This window comes from Marmota monax, unplaced genomic scaffold (genome assembly GCF_021218885.2).
Source record: "Marmota monax isolate L192 unplaced genomic scaffold, Marmota_monax_Labrador192_F-V1.1 WCK01_AAM20220418_F8-fsc00054, whole genome shotgun sequence".
Taxonomy (NCBI): Eukaryota; Metazoa; Chordata; class Mammalia; order Rodentia; family Sciuridae; genus Marmota; species Marmota monax.
The window spans coordinates 5,791,602-5,812,046 of NW_026692145.1; the positions used below are offsets into that span (position 1 = coordinate 5,791,602).

The 20,445-nt window shown below is 38.1% G+C and overlaps 1 long non-coding RNA gene across 2 annotated transcripts in view; it reads left to right on the plus strand.

The window, feature by feature from the left end:
- The window catches only part of LOC124109001 (uncharacterized), a 302,970-nt gene that overhangs the window by 109,382 nt on the left and 173,143 nt on the right, over nt 1–20,445 (plus strand). The window contains exon 8 of one of the 2 annotated variants that reach the window (XR_009224558.1): nt 8,527–8,701. The exons of the other annotated variant lie outside the window; for it this stretch is intronic. This is a non-coding gene — a long non-coding RNA (uncharacterized LOC124109001). Of the gene's footprint in view, nt 1–8,526; nt 8,702–20,445 lie in introns of those variants that run through there. 2 annotated transcript variants of the gene reach the window in all.

Consider the following 20,445-nt stretch of genomic DNA (forward strand, 5'->3'; position numbering starts at 1 on the left):
AAGTAGCTTTTCACAATTTTCAACTAAGCAGAGAATATAAACCATTCACCAAGTGGGATTTTTCTATGTTTATAAGTGATCATAACAGAATTTTCACTTAATGTTTCACAACCATTAGATGATGCAGACCCTATTAACTTTCTTGAGTTTAACTCAGAGTTAACTTGGGATGTGTCATACTATAAGTCTTCTGTGGATAATATTTCTGTTAATGATAAATGTTTCTAAAGTATTCCCATACTTTTCACTTTTAAAAATATATTTTTTTTTACTTGTAGGTAGACACAATAGCGTTATTTTATTTATTTATTTATGTGTCATGCTGAGGATCGAACCCAGTGCCTCATGAGTGCTAGGTGACTGCTCTACCCCTGAGCCACAACCCCAGCTCCCTGTACTTTTTATTTTTATCTTTCACACCTCAAGACTTTCCTATCTCTGTCAAAAATCTCCTAAACTGGAAAACAGGGGTCATCTTTGTCATATTCATCTTGGCATTGACATCTAAAATCAAGCCAGTCATTGATTACAGTTAATTCTTCCTCTAATTTCTATTATATCCCTAATCTCTCTCTCTCTGGTATTGTAAACACCCTAATATGAATCTTTTATCACATCACACCTGGATTTTAGTGACAGCCTCTTAATTGCCATGTGGATTTTTGTTGGGGTTTTTAGGCCCCGTCTCCTCCTGACCAGCGGGAGAAGCGGGAAAAGCATGCCCCACCAAGAGGAGCCAAGAAAGGTAAAGGTCGACTGGCTGCCCACACCCAGCCCTCCCTCGCGGGAGGGCAATCAGACGTGTCAGGGAGAACAGTCAAAGCAGGATCTCGTGTATTGAGGAAGTACACATAGTTTATATACTGCACAGGAGCCAATCAGAATAAAGGTCAGAGGGGTGGAGCAAGTTCACGTGTACACCCATCCCATAGTCTGTAAGGGAAGGCACAAGCTGTCCACGAGGGCAGGCGGAAGAGTCCTGGACCTATCCTGGAGGTGGCCCGCCTTTTCCGTCACCACCCACAGCACTGTCTCCTGGCTGATCACCAGGAGCTGTCCCAGCCACATGTGTGGCCCCAAGACCAGGAAGTGGGCAGCCACGCCCTACAGATTTTATTAGATAGTAATTCTGAACACTTTCAGAAAACTTCAATACATCACCAATATCTACAGAAACAGGGCCCCACAACTTGGCATAGCACTCAAACCCTTCCATAATTTGTTTGCCATTTTCTTTGTCCAACTCCTCTCTTCAATTTCACCAAGCTACTTTACACTAGTGACTCCTTCTGCCCTGAAATGGTGGTATGTATTTCCCATTAATATGTTGGCTTAAGTTATTCCTTCTTATACTCACATCTTTCTTCCTTGGTTATCTAAATCATATCTTTTATTTTGGTGAACTCAGTTGTCAAGAAGCTCTTCTGCATTCCAATACTACTTATTATCTACAAATAGTTATAGTAGCACTAGTACCTATATCCCAGGTGTGTGTGTGTGTGTATGAATTTTTTACAGTAATGCTTGGCACATAGTAGAATCTCAATAAATTCTAGCTATCAAAATTATTTATGATTGCTATAATTCTTTTGGAACTCAATATAGTACTTTATATTATTTTTTGCTTTGCATATATATAGAGTGTAACCCCTAATTATGGTATTTTTAAATCAGTTGCTGTATTCTCAACATCTAGCACAGAGACTGGCTAATAGTGGGTCTGAATCAATGCAAATTGTGTGGTAAATGATGAGGAGGAGGAGGAGGAGAAGGAGAAGGAAGAGGAGGAGAAGGAGGAGTGCTATTTTTTTTCTCTCCTTTTGGAAAGTCACTGCAATATATATCAATAGATAAGATTGTTGATTGTATTATAGGCTGGTAAGTACTTTAGAGATGATTCAATTCCCCACCATCATCTTTTAAATGGTACAACTGAGGCTCAAGGGAGAGAAAGAATTTTCCAAAGCCACACAGTTGTCAGGTAATGAAAAAGTCAGGGCTGGAACTGAGAATGTATTTCAGGTCAGTGACCTGAACAAATATTTATTGATCACATATTATGTATCTAGTATTACGTGTGCTGTTGGAGACATATCTATGACCAAGATAAACTGTGTGCCTTTAGACCATTTACTTTTTAATGGGAGAAATAAATAAACTTATAGGCAAACAGAAACAGTGACAAATGCTATTAAGGAAATAAAAGAGAAATGGAAAAAGCTAAGAGAGTGAAGAGGTAGGTGACTTAGTTTTCTGAAGTGATAGTTAAATGATGACAAGGAGACTACCAAAGGAAGATCTGGAGAAAGATGGTTATAGACATAAGGAAGAACTCTTGCAAAGGTCCTGAGGTAGGAATGAGTTTAGTGTGTTTCAGGAAATGACATGTGGCCAGTGTAGGGAAACGGTGTGGCTGACACAGTACTAGGATTTGAGGTCAGGAAGCTAGGCCAAGTCACACAGAGCTCTAAAGTTTATAGTAAGAGTCTTTATTTTAATTTTTGACCCTGTACATGTTTTAAAATGTTCATCCAGGCTAATGTGTGGAATAGTAGTGGAATAGTAGTCTGTACACAGAAGAATAAGGATGTGTCAGAAAAATTAACCAAAACTTAAAGCCAGGCAAAACAGATTATCAAGCCTTTTTTCAGTACAGTACTGACTGGGCTTGATTTTCTCTTATTTGGACTATTTTACAACTCTGTCAAGACAGAGGTTAACTCATAGATCATAGCTTAGTAGAGAAGCAAATAATTTTTTGATATTTCTGTTGTAATGAACAACTTCAATGGCTATCAATATGAACTTCTTGGATATTAACTATTATACTAACACAGAAATCATATTCTAACATAACATAAATATTCTTATATGTTCTTTCCAGTTTTAAAATATTACTTGTTCCTGCATTAGTTAATGAATTTACCAAAATCTTTGGCATATGTCCATGAGAGTCATAATTTTGCCTTTTTGAACATTAAACTTTAACAAATGAAAGCAGAGAGAACAGTAAAATGACAGCTTCAGTATCCAGTAGTCTCTGAAGAGAATATAGGGGTATAACAATAAGCTTTCTTCTTATATTTAATGTATCTTACACATTAATTTTGTCTAGCATTGTAACATCTGTAATAAAATTTCATGATGACACTCATGTAACTGTGCATGTGCCAGATGCTGATCTAAGCACTTTACATATATTAAGCCACTTAATCCTCACAAAATTCCTTATGTTAATAATAGTGTAATAACACTCTTAGGGCACCCATGTTACAAATGAGGGATCTGATGTACAGAGAAGTTAAATAAGTTGCCCAAGATCACACAGCTACTACTAGCAAAGTCAAAATGTGTCAAGTCTCTTCTGTTTCTCACAGATGAGTACCAATCTTCTCACCATGCTTCCTCCCATCTCTCTCACACACACATTTATATTTTGCAAACAAATATGCAACTATTCATGAAGCATACTAAAAAATTACCTAATGAGGTAGGATCATGAAAATTTGGGATCTACTGATCTAAAACTTAGGTACTATATTTGTTAGCATTAACTAGAGAAACAAAACTAATAGGAGATTGTGTGTGTGTGTGTGTGTGTGTGTAATAAGTAGTTGACTCATGTTGACTCATATGATCATGAAAATTAAGAAACACCAAGATCTTCACTTAGCAAGCTAGAGGCTGTAGATCAGGAGAACCAATAGCATAAGTTCCAGTCTGAAAGCCAGGAGGTTCCATACTTGGGAAAAGTTGATGCTTTAGTTCATATCCAAAGGCAAGAACAGGACTGATATCCAGACCTGCAAGAGGTCTGCCAGGATGAATCCCCTCTTATTGGAGGGGCAGGCTTTATGTTATATTCAGACCTTCAAGTAATTGGATGGGGCACTCATATTGGGGAGGTCCATTTGCTTTTCCAGGTCTATCAGTTCAAACATAAATCTCATCCTAGAATGACATACCCAGAATAATGTTTGACCAAATGTTTGGGTACACTGTGGCCCTGTCAAGTTAAAAAAAATTGACCATTACAAGTAAAATCTTTTATTAGTTAAACCTCTGTTGATCCTTCTGTGCTGCTGTGAAATTATATCCTTACTTTGGAGCTGGAGTATAATTGTATCATTGAGGTGGTAATAGACTTTTCAATCATCAGAATTTTCTATATATGCTCATAGTGTACCCTAAGCTACAGTCTAGTCCTGGGATACTTGATGATACTCTGTGCCCTGTTTGTTTGTTTGTTTTTCAGGGGTGGGGCTTGAACCCAGGGCTTCACACACCCTAGGCAAGTGTTCTACCACTGAGCTACAGCTTTAGTCCCTAACAATACTCTGTACTCCTAAGTGCTTTTAGATCTCTAGCTTTTTGAAAATTGTTGTATACCAACCAACTTTGCTAATTAAATCCTGGTCTTAAAAAAATACAGAAACAAAGCATTGTTGAAGCATTTTTGAAATGAAATACAACAAATGGCTCTAAAAAGAAAGCGATTTAGAAATCTGGATTTCCTCATTATATTTTTTCAACGGGGGGAATACCTCAAATTACATGCTTGCTCACCTTGATCAATGAGGAGTTCTGCTTGTTAAGTAAGCACAATTTCTAATTGTATTTATTTTCTTGTGTGATGCTTTGTCGAAGCGGGGTGAATTTGAAGGCTAAACTATTTGGAGGCATGTGTCCTTTCAATTGTTTTACCAAAACCCTTTTTATTAACTCTGCTTCTGAACCTGTTGTGTTCTTTAAAAGATTTGCAGATAGGAGATATAAGAAAGACACCAGGCAAAGGTCAGTGTGGGTGGGGGCATGGGGATTTCTGCTCAGCAATCCTCGGTTCCATTGTCTGTGCAGTATGGTAGATGGGGAGGGGCACGTATCATTGCCAGGGTGCAGACAGAGCCCCAGAGCTATAAGGTCAGCAGGAGGAATCAAGGCCCAACACCAGTGAAGATAATTAGTCTGAGCCTGTGATCTTTCACAGTCCCCTGTTGTCTGCTTTCTGTATATGAAACGGGTATGTGGAGTATGGGGGTGGCTGGGATAGAGGCAAAGAGGCTTCATATAATGCAATGTGTTTGGCCCTAGCTGGCCCAGAGGGGAGCGCTGAGGAAATTTCACTAAAAAAATATCAGGAAAGGGGGAGAAAGGGTGTTTGCAGAATGGCAAGCAGTGAAGCCTTGTCAGGGAAGCCAAAGTTAGAACAAAAGGGGAGATCTTGAACTCTCTGAAATGTTCCGAGTGCATCTCATTTGACATAATCCCCCCCCCCACACACACTACACACAAAGGCTTGTGCTGCTCTTTTGCTCCTATACCCTAAAGATAAGTATGTTGTAGTACACTGAAGCTCATGGGACCAGGGAAGATAAGGTATGCTGGGAGAGTCTGCACAGCAGATCCTACAAAGTGGAGTTTTCTGAATAACAAAAAGCAAAGAAAATAATAGACCAAACACAAGGAATGGGGCAGAGCACAAGAGCCCCATACCATGGAAAGAGAGATGCAGGAAAAAGCATATAAAGCAACTGTGGTTTCTCTTAAAGGGAGATTTTGCTTTATTTTTCATCTCTCAAAAGGTGTCAACTTAAGAAAACCTCACAGCTCCTTGTGGGCTGCTCGATCTCAAAGGGAAATGAATTATTTAGGAGTGTGATGAATAGTTCATCAAACCTCTCTCCAACAGGGTTGCTGCTTAGGCTCAGAGTAATTGGCCAAGAGCAGAAGGGGGGCAGGCCCTTGCCTCAGTGATTCTTTCTTCTGCCCCTGGAGGGAGCCATGAATGGGAGGGTGAGGGTGACTGCCTGCGGTGGATCTTTCCATCCCAGATGGAAGAATAGAGAGAGGCAGAAACGAAAACGGAGGTCATTCCCAAGACAAGCCTGCAGGAGGAGCCAGCACCCTTCATTGGAACAAGCTCTTATATAAACGGAGGGTTCTTACCTGGAAGGGCTGGAAGTAGCCACAGATTCAGCCCTAAATCCCAATCTCCCATCTGTTTTCCGATTGGGCAGGCATCAGGTGCTCCCAGGAAATTTTAGCCTCTGCTCTCCCTATTGCAGGCCCTGTTTTTTTGGGGTCTGTATAAAACAAGCATGTGGAACAGAAAGAGATGTGTGGTGCAGCACCCAGTCACAAAGCTGTGCACCCAAACCAGTTTCTGACAACCTTGTTTTGCCCTCCATCTTCCCCCCTTTCCCCACCTCCACATACTTAATGGAAATGGACAAAGGTATAATCCAAGCTTATCAAAACGGTCTGCAAACTGAAGAGGCTGCATCTTTTCAAATGTAAAAAAGAAAAGCCTGATCTATTTATAAAATCACTGTCAGAATGGAGGAAAGCAGACAAAAACTACTCCTAACCTCAGCTCTATCAGTACATGAGGTGAGAAGCAATATAATATACTGTTCCTTTTGTGTTGCCAAATAAGGGTTCAAATCAGGGCTCTGCTCCTAAACTGTTTGACTTTGGATCCTTTATACAACCTCCTTGAGCCTCAATTTCCCTTTCTGCAAACTGGAGATGGTAGTACATATCTCATAAGGTTGTTGTGAGAATTAAATGTGCTAACTTTTGTGAAATGCTTAGCATGTAATAAGCATTTGATAAATGTTAGCTGTGGCTGTTGTTATTTATGTTATTACATACTTACACATTTGTCATGGATTACATGGGAAACCCAGCAGAAGAATTTGAATGGCTCTGGTAAAATCTGCTTCTTACTGTTAGTTAAAAACATTCATTATCCAGGTCATACATCATATTTCTTCTAGAAATGGACAGCTTTTCTTATGAAACTACAGTTGCCATACTAATGATCTCTCCCCACACCCTAGCCCATCTCTCCCTCCCTCTAACCCTCTTCTTTCCCACTTTCCTTCCCTTCCTCTTTCCTTCTCTCTCTCTCTTCCTCCCTCTATCATTTTCTTTCCCCTCCCCTTCCTCCTTATCTGCTTCTTTCTCTGTCTCACTCTCTCCTATTTTTTGCCTCATCTTTTCCACCTTTTTTTCCCTCCCTCCTTCTCTTGTGCCCCTTGAGTTCTGGTGTATTTTTTCTGAAATGTTGTGAAATGTCTGCTTTATTACAAATAAGTTCCGTTTTTAAAAGATTTGCATTATGTTATCAAGTTCAGTTGCTACAACTTTATTATTACCTGCCATTCCAAACCTAACTTTGCTTCACAGAAAGAAGAATAATTTAACTATACACATATACAAATAATAAGTGTCTCAGTTGGCTTCTGCTCTTCCAAAAGATTTTTAAAATCATTTGGTGCAATCATTCCTAATAAGTTGCCCACCAGCTCTGAGACAGATCTGTGAAAAACAGCTACAGACATTTTACTCAAAGTAACAGATTAAGATGGTAAATATGATAAATCCAAGACCTACCTTGCAAAGTTAGCAATGAACTAATATGATCTTTTACCATTGTTTGGAAATTTTCTGCATAGGGGCATGTTATATCTTCAAGTAAGTGACAAAAGTTGCAAATTTTAGGCCTCCATATGCAGAAAGCTCAAAGTCAGTTGCAAAAGGCTCCTGGCAATTATAATTGGCTGTTCTCTGCTCAGTGTCACAGGCATTCTGTTTTCTGTGGCTGGGGGACAGCAAGCTTCATGTCAGCTAGAGAGCCTAGGGTAAGATCAGATCACCCTTAGTTTTCTACATGAGAGAAGCAAGCTGTCTGACCAGAAGCCTTCCAAAACCTAATAGGTATGGCTGTGTATCCATTTATTTATTCACCTAATGTTTGTGCCTAACATCTATGGTATTTTGGGACTATAGAATGGGAATATAGAAAGGACTAAAACATGATCTCTTATGATGAGGGAGTTTACATAGTAGTTAAGAAGCAGGTACATGCAGTGATTTTAAATTAAGAGGAAAATACTGAATCTGTCTACCAAAGTGCTGTGGTAGGTCCTCCATGCTATCTTTAATTTTCTCACCAACTTTATTCAGAAAAAGAATTTGTTTTGCTTTCCATAGCTGTTTAGGACAAAAATAAGAATAAAAATAATTACTTTTGGGGTTCTGGCTTTGTGCCACACATTTATACAAATTGCCTCATTTAATCCTTATGGCAACTGTATTAGTCTACTGAGCCTGCCATAACAAAACACTCTAAACTGGGTGGCTTAATCAACAGAAATTTATTTTCTCACAGTTATGGAGGCTGGGAAGTCTAAGCAGCCAAACAATTCAGTTTCTGGTGAGATCTATTTTCCTGGCTTACAGAGGGCTTCTTTCTAGTTGTGTGCTCAAAAAGCCTTTCCTAGGTGCCTGTGTGTGGGGAGGGGGATGGAAAGGACAATAACTTTCTCTTCTTATAATGCCACAGTTCTATCAGATCAACTGCTTATTATCTGACTTAACCTTAATTATCTTCTAAAGATCCTCTCCCCAGATAGTCACATTGGAGTATAGTCCTCCAACATATGAATTTAGCAGGGAGACATAATTCAATCCGCAGTAGAACTATATGCTTTAGATGATGATTTTATTTTCATTTTTCAGATGGGGAACAGAAGCTCGGATAGGCTGAATGACCTCTTCAAGATTGTACAGCTAAAAATTGTAGCAATAAGTTTACTAAAAGACAACTGCTGGGTTTGGGTTGTGGCTCAGAGGTAGAGCACTTGCCCAGCATGATGAGAAAATGTGTTTGATCCTCAGCACCACATAAAATAAAATAAAGGTATTGTGTCTCTCTCTCTCTCTCTCTCTCTATATATATATATATATATATGACAACTGCTTTCTGCTATACCCTGTTGTCTCTCGAATCCTTGGAACTTCCCATGATACTCACCAGTATAGATAGGTTGGTAACATTTTTCATGTAATGGGGTCCCCATCTCTGACAGAGTTATTGAGCATTTACTAAACACAGTTTTAGAAACTTCCTGTGTCTTCATTAATTTTAATCATCACAACAGTGCCAACAGTGCCATGAGATATGAGTATTTTCATCCCCATTTTACATATGGGGTAAAAAATACTGAGACATGGTGAAGTGAAGAAACTTCTCCAACATTATACAGATAGGGTAAAGAGTGCAGTTAGGATTTAAGCCAAGAGCTGTTTGGCATGACTGCCTGTATTCAATAAGCAGTATGCCCACCATCTTCTCTATTAGAAATACAGAGTGTGTTTGAAGGAATTCATGTGAATGAAGTGATATGATATGGATCAAAATTTTTGAAAATTACTATATTCTCTTAATTTGTCAATTTTCTTTGATTCAATAATTATCCTTCAGTTTGTGTTGGTCAAGAATCTCCTGTGACACTAACCAATTAAGATATAAGTTTTTCAAGTGCTTACTATGTGCCAGGCACTCCATGCATCATACTAAATTTAATCTTCACCTCAAACCTGTGGGTTATATATAAAGATCATTATTACGATTTTTTGGTCTTAGGGGACTGAACCCAGGGGCATTTAATAACTGAGCTACATCCCCAGCCCTATTTTGTATTTTATTTAGAGACGGTTTCACTGAGTTGCTTAGGGCCTTGCTAAGTTGCTGAGGCTGGCTGTGAACTTCTGATTCTCCTGCCTCAACCTTCTGAGCCACTGGGATTAGAGGTATACTGCACCATGCCCAGCTACATTAAGATTATTTCTGTTTTCAGTATGAGCAAATGAAGATATTTGAAGGTAAGTCACTTGCCCAATGTCATACAGTTAAGAGGTGGCAGAGGTTACGTCTCAGGTCTGCCAGCATCAAGGACACTGCTCCTCCTGTGACATTCTGTTGCATCTTGCATAAATGGTACTTCTAACTTCAATTGGTAAAAGACTTTGCATCTTTAATATCTGAGATAGTTTGAAAGTTTTAAAGAGATTACTAGTTTTAAAAAATAATGTATGCACCATTGCTGAAAGTGTTAAACAGAGTACAGAGGCCCATATCTTACATGGGTACAGGTAGAGGGGACTCTTGGACTAAATGGATGGGAGTTGTATTAGAGCACTGATTTAGAAGTGTGCTCTGAAAACCATAAGGATTCTATAAACCTCTATGGAGGCTGCCATGCTCTGAGCTCAGAGAAGGAGTGGGGCTCTGAAGGAAAGGTGGGTATGGGCCCATTCACATCTTTCTTTCAAACTGAGGCATTCTCTTTTCATCTGAAGTCCAGAATTACTCAGAATTTCCTATGTACCATGCAGAACTTTGAAAGTTTTATGGATACTAATCTATTTGTTTACAACAGCACTCTGAGGCATGGGAGATTTGAAGAAACTTGTACAACAAGGTCACACAGGTAAGTAAAATGGTAGAGCTAGAATTTGAACCTAGACTATCCAACATGAAAGTATGGACTCCTTAAGCAATATGTCAACCAGCTTCTCAAATTTATTGGAAATGAGTTTCTTTGAAAGAATTTATATGAATGCATTTTTTATTTTTTAAAAGATATTTCTTTTTAAATTTTTTCAGTTGTACATAGACAAAATACCTTTATTTATTTTTATGTTGTGCTGAAAATTGGAACCCAGTGCCTCACACATGCTAGGCAACCACTATACCACTGAGCAACAACCCTAGTCCCTGAATGCATTTTTAAATATATATAATGTAACATGGATTTAAAATTTTGGAAAATCACTATAATTACATCCTCTGGATATTGTCTTAGAACTAAAAAGATTGTCTTCATTTTCAAGTTTCTTTAGTTTAACAAAAGTATACTGGGTTGGGTTAAGATTCCCCTGTAAGCCAGAATAACCAAACCAGTCCTCAGCAAGAAAAGTGAAGCAGGAGGCATCATAGTACCAGACCTTAAATTATAGTACAGGGCTATAGTAACAAAACCAGTATTGTATTGGCACCAAGACAGACATGAAGACCAATGGTACAGAATAGAAGACACAAACACACATACCCACATAAATACAGTTATTTCATATTAGACAAAGGTACCATAAACATACATTGGAGAACAGATAGTCTCTTCAACAAATGGTGCTGGAAAAACTGGAAATCCATAAGCAGCAAAATGAAATTAGACTCCTATCTCTCACTTTGCGCAAAACTCAACTCAGAGTGGATCAAGGTCTTAGGCACAAGAACAGAGACCCTGTGCCTAGTAGAAGAAAAAATAAGCCTAAATCTACATCATGTTGGCTTAGGAATCAAATTCCTCAACAAGACTCCTAAAGAGCAAGAAGTAAAATCAAGAATCAATAAATTGGATGGTATCAAACTAAAAAGCTTCTTCATAGCAAAGGAAACAATAAAAAAATATGAAGAAAGAGCCCACAGAATGGGAGAAAATCTTTGCCACCTGCACTTCACATAGAGCATTAATCTCCAGGATAAATAAGTAACTCAAAAAACATAACACCAAAAATACAAATAACCCAATCAATAAATGGGTTAAGGAACTGAATCTACACTTCACAGAAGAAGTAAAATTGATCAACAAACACATGAAAAACTTTTCAACATATGTAGCAATTGAGATTTCAGGGCTGGGATTGTGGCTTAGTGGTAGAATGCTTGCCCAGCATATGTAAGGCACTGGGTTTGATCCTTAGCACCACATAAATATAAATAAATAAAACAAAGGTATTGTGTCTATCTATAACTAAAAAACAAACAAACAAACAAAAAACAAAAAAAAACTAGACTGAGATTTCATGTCATTCAACAGTCAGAATGGCAATCATCAAAAATACAAGTAAGCATACTTTAGTAATGCAACCACATCAATGTTCTTAACAGCTCAATTCACAATAGCTAACCTGTGGAACCATCATAGATGCCCTTCAATAAATAAGTGGATAAAGAAACTGTGGTATATATACACACAAAGGAATATTACTCAGCATTAAAAGAGAATAAAATCATGGCATTTGCAGGTAAATGGATGGAGTTGGAGAATATCATGCTGAGCAAAGTAAGCCAATCCCCCCAAAACAAAGGCCAAATGTTCTCTCTGATAAGTGTATGTTGATCCATAATGGGGGGCATGGGAAAAGTGGAGGCACTTTGACTGGGCAAAGGGGAGGGAGCAGTTGGGAGGGACCATGGGGGCAGGAAAGATGGTGGAATGATATAGACATCATTACCCTAGGTACATGTATGACTGCACATATGGTGGGATGCTACATTGTGTACAAGCAGAGAAATGAAAAGTTGCACTGAAATTGTGTACATTGAATCAAAATGCATTCTGCTACCATATATACTTAATTAAAATAAATAAATAAATTTTAAAAGAATACAAGTAATAATAAATGTTGGTGAGGATGCAGGAAAAAGGTACCTCATACATCACTGGTGGGACTACAAATTGGTGCAACTACTCTGGAAAACAGTATGGATATTACTCAGAAAACTTGGAATGGAACCACCATTTGAAAAATTAATCCCACTCCTCAGCATATACCCAAAAACTTAAAATCAGTGTACTATGTGACACTGTTTCAGCAATGTTTATAGCACCTCAATTCACTATAGCTGAGCAATGGGAACCAACCTAGGTGTGCTTGAACAGATAAATGGATAAAGAAAACATATATATATATATATATATATATATATATATATATATATATATATATATATATATGCCAGTAAATGTATGGAACTGGAGACTATTATACTAAGTGAAATAAGTTGAATCCCAAAATACAAAGTTCTCTCTGATATGAGAATGCTAACACACAATAAGGGGAAGGGGGAGAATAAAAGTTCACTGGATTAGATAAGGGGAAATGAAGGGAAGGGATGGGGGATGGGAATAGGATAGATAGCAGAATAAATCAGACATAACTTTCTTATGTTCATATATGAATACATGACTAGTGTAACTCCACATCAAGGAGGGGAAGTTATACTGCATATATGTATAATACGTCAAAATATATTTTACTGTCATGTATAACTAAAAAGTACAAATAAAAAATTTTAAAAAACGATTCCCCTGTGACTCCTTCTACCCAGGTAGGAATTTGGCCACAATCTCTGACTGCATACTTGAATCTTACTCTTGCCTTCATTAGGGTATGGCTTTCTGGGTTTGGCCATGCTTATACCTGCAGACTGACAATTGCTGCAATCTGACCTAGTTTCCTGGTTTTGGCCTTTATTCTCTGACTCATAGTGCTTGGTTTCAGTCCATGAAATTTGGACACGCTGAACCCAGATGATCCTTTGGTCTGATCAAGTTTGCACATAAATTGGGATTAAGGCTTGCTGGACACGGCTGGTGAACTGATGGAGCATGTGAACCTGAGGTGCCTCCTAGGGGAAAGGCTCTTTACTGTATTAAAAAAGGAGACATCTAGGAGTGATGGGAGTGACCAAGAGAGAAAGCCTTTGTTATCAGAGTGGTGGGTGGATTACTGATATGATCATTTAGTTACTGATATGGATGAAATTACATGGTGTTCAGATGCCAGGGCTAGGATTTCTGCTGAATGACAGCATGAATTTTTGTCAGAAAGTGAATGCAGAAGAGGGAAAGACCATGGTCTTTTTCTGGCAATATGAGTGGATAAAGAGAAAAAAATTACAACATTAAAGAGATGTATGTATGCATGGCCAGGAACACCTAAGTGTATGAAGAGTGCATATAACCCTATTATCAGACATTCACTTTTTATATCTTCTAAATGGGACTATTGATACCTACCTTGAAGGGTTATTGGGTGGTTAAATAGAAATATGTATATGAATGGATACAAAAGGCCTAGTTTAGTACCTGTCACTTAAGGGCACTGATGAATGGAGGACTCTGTTTATTATTTTTTATACTGTTATTTATTTATTTATTTTTATGTGGTGCTGAGAATCAAACCCAGGGCCTCGCACGTGGTAGGTGAGCACTCTACTGCTGAGCCACACCCCCATACCCCCTGTTTATTACTATTAGTTGTAGTAGTAGAGGTGATATTACTGTTATTGTCATTATTATTATTAGCACTCATGAAATATATTGTTCCATGTAGCAAATCTGAATTGTGGCTATATTTTGTTTGTCAATACCAGCTTCAGGAGCCTAATCCATGTGATCTATCAAATATATTATTTATGCCTTTCTGGTTGAATAGGGAATATCTTTAGAGCAGTAATTTCTCTCCCACCAAATTAAATAACTCACTGTGTAAGAAAACCATGTTTTTCCAGGTCTACTGAGTCTACCATCAGATATGAAGCTGCTTGAAAGCTGGACACAGGGGCTGGGGTTGTGGCTCAGCAGTAGAGCACTCACCTAGCATGTGTGAGGTCCTGGGTTTGATCTTCAGCACCACATAAAAATAAATAAATAAAGTATTGTGTCCAACTACAACTAAAAAATAAATATTAAAAAAAAAGTTGTACACAAACCTCCATTTCTAGATTTCAAGTTTTACACAAAGACATCAATAATAGTCTCTTATCTAGAGCACACCAAGTATCATTTGGTACATGGTATTGCTGAGTGCAATGAGATAATAGCATTCTCCTTCTTTTATAAATATTTTTAATTGTCAGCAAACCTTTAATTAATTAATTAATTAATTAATTAATTAATATGTGGTGCTGAGAATTGAACCCAGTGCCTCACACATGCCAGGCACGTGCTCTACCACTGAGCCACAATCCCAGCCCAGCATTTTCCTTTTTAACATTGGTTTGTGAGTTGGTGTTATAGTTTGGTTGACCTGGACTGAAAAGGCAGGAAAAGGGATGGGAGCAAGTAGGGTCCAGAAGCCCCATCATAGTTGAGGTTCTGTGAAATATCAAAAACCATTTTACCCTCCAATATTTTGCAGCTAGCGTATGTCCCTAGACACTGCACTGAGATGTTTTCCTTCATTTTTAAGCCTGGGCACATTTCAGGACCTATCGAATCCATGTGCTTCCAATTGATTTACATTTAACACATCAAAATGTTATTTTGTAAGAGAGATTTGATGTCCTGAAGCCTGCTGAGCTGCTTTTATGAACATTTTAAAGTGTTTTTCTTTGAAAGGATTGAAACCTAGGTGGTACACCATGTTGTCTGCAGCCTCAAAGGCCAGAGGGTGCCAGAAAAGTAGAGGGTATCCCCAGATGTTCTATTGCATGTACAATGACTGGTGATCTGGGGTAGGCAAGAGACCAAAGAGAGTTGTGAATCTAATGTAGATGGGGCACTTTCGTTGTACATAATGGCCAGACAGACATCTGACCTCCTAAATAATTGTCTATTAAAATCTTATTAAAATCCTAGCTCTTTTAATGCATCTTTCCCCCTCCTTTCTCATATTTTATCTTCACCAGTTTATTAACTTTTATTGCCCAGGCTGCAGTATTGGGCATAGAGAAGCTGACTGACTGAAATGGTACCATGGTCAGGGGATACGGAGTGGGAGATGCCTGTTGGAAGAGTGAAAGAGTAAAAACTATTAAAAGCCACTATAATTGAATGAATGTGAGGTACAGTGCACATAATCTAGCAGTCCTAAGCATAGATTCCCATGAGTAAAGTTGGTGATTGGAAGGCATTAGGGAATGGTGAGGACTTTGGGTAAATAATGCATGCATTTTTCATTTAAACTAATTTAAAAATTCTAAACACTGTGTGGCCAAACAAAGCATCAATGGACCTATTCCCTATACAGGTCTCCAGCTTGTAGAATCTTGGTCTAATTCAACCCTCAAATTTATCAATGAGGATTAAGAACTGTGAAATGTTTAAATAAGAATCTAAACATACATGGAGTCCCCATTTGCATAAAAATATGGGTGTTGATGTTTCTGGTGTGGCTCACAGGTCTCATATTCTTTCTGTAATCAGAGATGATGACAGTCTTGTGACTCTTTTATTACTAATAATTTTACTACATATTTCCAAATAACCAGAGTTTTCCTTGATTGTGTTTCTTTTGAGTTTTCAGTAACTCTTATTTTTACCATTATTATTACATTAGGATTATATTAAAGTTCTTTTTTCTTTTGATAAAATAAAAAGAACTATGAAATGACTTATCAAAGAACACCCAGCTAATCCATAGCAGAAAGAGGCTCAAAATTTTGCTCTTTGACTGTAAACACTTTAAGTCTACAGCTCTTCATAATTATTATACAGTGTTTACTCCTTAGGTTGAACTTTACAAATTAGAAAAAAATGAGAGACATGCATATGAAACCAGTGAAGGAAACAGAGAAAACTAACAAATTGACAGGGGAAAAAGTATGACAAAGTGGTCTGGGCATCAGAATTGAGGAAATACATAGTAGGGGCAAGCTCATCAGAAAGTGGGGATGATTCACAGAGAGTGGGCCTTGAGTCACCTCTGGACTAGAAGTGACAAGGAAAAGTCAAGAAAAGCAGTATGGAGATTCCTCAGAAAACTTGGAATGGAACCACCATTTGAGCCAGTTATCCCACTCCTCAGCATATCACAGCCACCTCAACTCACAATAGTCAAGCTATGGAACCAACATAGGTGACTTTCAACAGATTAGTGGATAAAGAAAATATGGTATATGTACACAATGAGATATTGCTTAGCTTTACAGAAGAATGAAATAATTGCATTTGCCAGTGAATGGGTAGAACTAGAGACTGTCATGCTAAGTGAAATAAGCCAGTCCCCCACAACTAAAGGCCAAGTGTTTTCTCTGGTTGCTGACTCACAATAAGGTGGGTGAGGCAAGAATAGCAATTTATTGGATTAGACAAAGGTGAATGAAGGGAAGGGAGGAGAGATGGAAGTAGGAAACACAGTAGAATCAATTGGAAATAACTTTCTTATGTTCTTATATGAATATGTAATCAGTGTAACTCCACATTATGTACAACCACAAAAATAGGAAGTTAAACTCCATTTATGTATGATATGAAAAACACATTCTACTGTCATATATAACTAAAAAGAACAAATAAAAATATTAAAAAGACAGTATAGAGGCAGGCTTGAAGAAGGAGAGTGATGGCAGTAGGCAGCCCTTCTGAAGAGTTAGGTTAGGAAGTCTGAGACAAACATTTAATCTAAAATCCGCTATGGTTGAAATTCTAGATAGCAGTTTAAAAGCATATCTCAAAACACCTAAGCTAAGAAATGAAGGAGAGAATATTTGTATTCACCTGGAGGCTTTGATTTTGAGCAGTATGATGTATACAATGTGAATGTATGTATGTGCATGCTTCTGTGTGTCTAGAACTGTAAGTTAAATAGTACTGTATGTCTAAGATCAGATGTTTGACAGACAAGAAAATGAGTTGCACAGTACAAGTATCTGATGTCACCTCCATATAACTAAATTTTGACAGCTTCTCTTGGGAAAAATTGTACCATCCACAGGCATCATAGTCCTCATTTAATTGCTGTCTAATTTTTACCTGCAGTTAAAATTTGATATTATGTGCACCTGTGAAGTGTCATTTCAGGGCCTCCGCTTTCCTAAACAAGTTTGTGATACTATTTTTTGGGGGTGGGGAGTAGACATGGTTTAATAATATCCCTCAGAAAAGCAACTTTTAGCTAAATTTACAGAACCCATGAAATGTATTACTTCAGGGACATAGTCTTCTACATATTGGTGTACTAGCTTCAAATCTCAGTCCACAAGTTTAGGTTTCTATAGTATGCTTACCCTTTATTTTGCTCCCTAAACCCCTAGGATGGCAGAACTTAGTATTTGATTCAGGGAGCTCTCCTTTTCTTATGGCTGTGTGCACTCAGGAGCTATCTTGTCCTTAATGTTATCTACTAGGTAGGTAGCACCTTTGACATCCTTCACCTGTTTCCTTCAGCTCCAATGGATCTCTCTTATACTTCCATGCTTCCTCTGACAACTTGAAAACCATTCTGCTCCTTCTTTTTTTAAAATATTTTTTTAGTTGTTGATGGACTTTATTTTATTTGCTTATTTATATGTGGTGCTGGGAATTGAAGGCAGTGCCTCACATGTATGAGGCAAGCACTCTACCTCTAAACTACAACTCCAGCCCCTCTGCTCCTTCTTGACCAGGATCAGGCCTAGACATTTCTTCAGAGATCTTCTTACAGTCTCATATATGGTCTCAAATTTTCTTGTTGTTTTTCTCCCCATCCTTCCCTCTCTTCCTTCCTTCCCTCTTTCTTTCTCCTTCTGACAGTGCAGGATATGTTGTAGTCTTAGGAAATACAAAATACTTCCTTTCTCAATAAACATGTTGAAGTTACCCTCTGTTCTTTCTGGTACCTTCAGAACCTACCCTTTTGGACATGAAAACTGACAAAATTTATTTCTGCTTTTGATCAGTCATATCACTCTGTGTGGCAATTGACACAGAACTGCTGAATTGATGAGAAGGGGGTGGTGGTATTGGGATTACAGAATGGATTACCAGGATAAAAATTTCAAATAATATTATCTTGATCTAAAAACTATATGATTTAAAACCATAACCACCATCATCAACATTGTAATTTATCCTTTGTTACCAGAACACTCCCCTTGACCTATTACGTGCACTTCAAGTTCTCAAGGATCAAGATTAAATTTTTTCTGGAGCCAGTAATGCCATCCTTATTCTTAGGACCTGGTGGGATTGTGGAATGTAGCAGCAGGGGCAATTTGAGGAGTAAGAACTATGCAAAGAAGTCCAGAGGAATCTCTCTTATACTTCCATGAAGGATGAAGCCAAATATCTACCACCTGTATTGTATAGTTTAGTCATTACTCTGAATGAAGATATTGTTTTATGAATTAATTTTTAAAGGGTACTATGGTTTGAAAATTTGTCTTCTGCACAATTCATGTTGAAATTGAATTGCCATTGTGTTCATATTGGGAGGTGGGACCTTTAGGAGTTGTTGGGGGTTATGACTCTTATGAATGGACTGTTATAACAGGAGTAAGTTATTTTCCCACTTGTTTCTCTCCCCTTCTCTCTTCTATCCTCCTCTCTCTTTTTGCCCTTGTACCATGTGACTCTTCCTGCCATGTTATGATGCATCAAGGAGGGCCTTGCTGGATGCCAGTGTTTGATATTGGATTCCCTAGCTTCCAGAACTGTGAACTATCAATTTCTGCTCATGATACATTAACCAGTCTTGGGAATTCTGTTGCAACAACACAAAATGAACTAAGACAACAGGTTAAACTACTGTTACCAGCATGAAGAAACACCATGTTTCCTTTTAGGTATGCTTGATATTACTAGTTGAAAGTCTGGATATCAGAAGTATTTTTGAAACTTTAACACTTCTGATTACAAAACGTATGTACACACATCAGTGTGTTTTCATAGGTAGGAAGGTAGGTCAGGAAGGATCACAAACAACAGACAGAAAACAATCAATTAGGACCGTCTAGTATGGGGGTAATAAAAACATATTCAATTTTAGAAAACCAATAAGTATTCAAATTATGGATAGGAGAAATAAAAAGAAACTAATGCCTGGAGGGTTAAAATAGAAATCTTGGCTTTGTTTTCAATAAGAGACAAAGGTTGCAGGATAAGGGAAAAAGAAACTGAAATGTTAATTCAAGCTCATTGCCCCTCCCTTGCTTCCTTCCCAACCTACCTCCTCATCCCATGGTGAGAAATAATGACCATGTTCCGCACTTAGAGAATTGGGTAATGAGAAGCATGGTGAGAGGAAATGACTTTCTCAGCTAATTGTTAGCAGAGGTTGAAGGACCCACAAGTAGTGGCTCCCACGGTGCTCTCTCAAATTCTTCCAAAGCAAACTCTGGCTGGTTAACTCAGCTGGTCAAAGCCCTGTGGTAACAGGAGTAAGTAGTGGTTCTAATTTGGGCCAGATAGCTTTTCTCAATTTCCCACCTATAGACTAAATGCAAGCCATAAGCTTTAACCCTGTGGATCATCTCAGTCTGAGTCCTAACTGTCTCTAGAAAAACTCAAACCCTAGTCACAGGTAGAACCCTAACATTGGCCACAGGGCCACAGGCTGAATTCTAACCCTTGTCATTCCATAGGTTGAGCCACTGACCCTCTGATAAATGTATTATGGGGTCATAAAATGATCCAGGAAAGAAGCTGAAATGTTGAAATATATTTCCATTACTGTTAAGAAAAGGAACTTATCCTGCTAATAGGACAGGAGTAATCTGTTTTCATATGATAACAAAGGATTATACCTGTATGGTTTTCTGCTAGAAGCCACAAGGAGAAGCTTGCTAGAGTGAGTTTGAGAACCGTTGCCCTTGGGCTCTGAGGATGAAAGATAGAGTACAAGTAATAAGCTCTGTTTGACACTGTATCTTCCCTTCTTCTCATTTATTAAGGGGACAACATTGGTGTTTTTCTTCCTCCACTATCTCATGTTTACCAAGGCCAATGGCCAGAAGAGCCATTTTGAAAATGTCACATAGTACTCAAAACCCCTTTATTTTCTCTGTCTTTTATGGAACTGGTGTGCCAAAACATCTGAAAGCTCCAATATTAGTCACTCCTGTGTGTAGCTCCTGTTTAATTGGAGATCTTACTTGGGGAACTT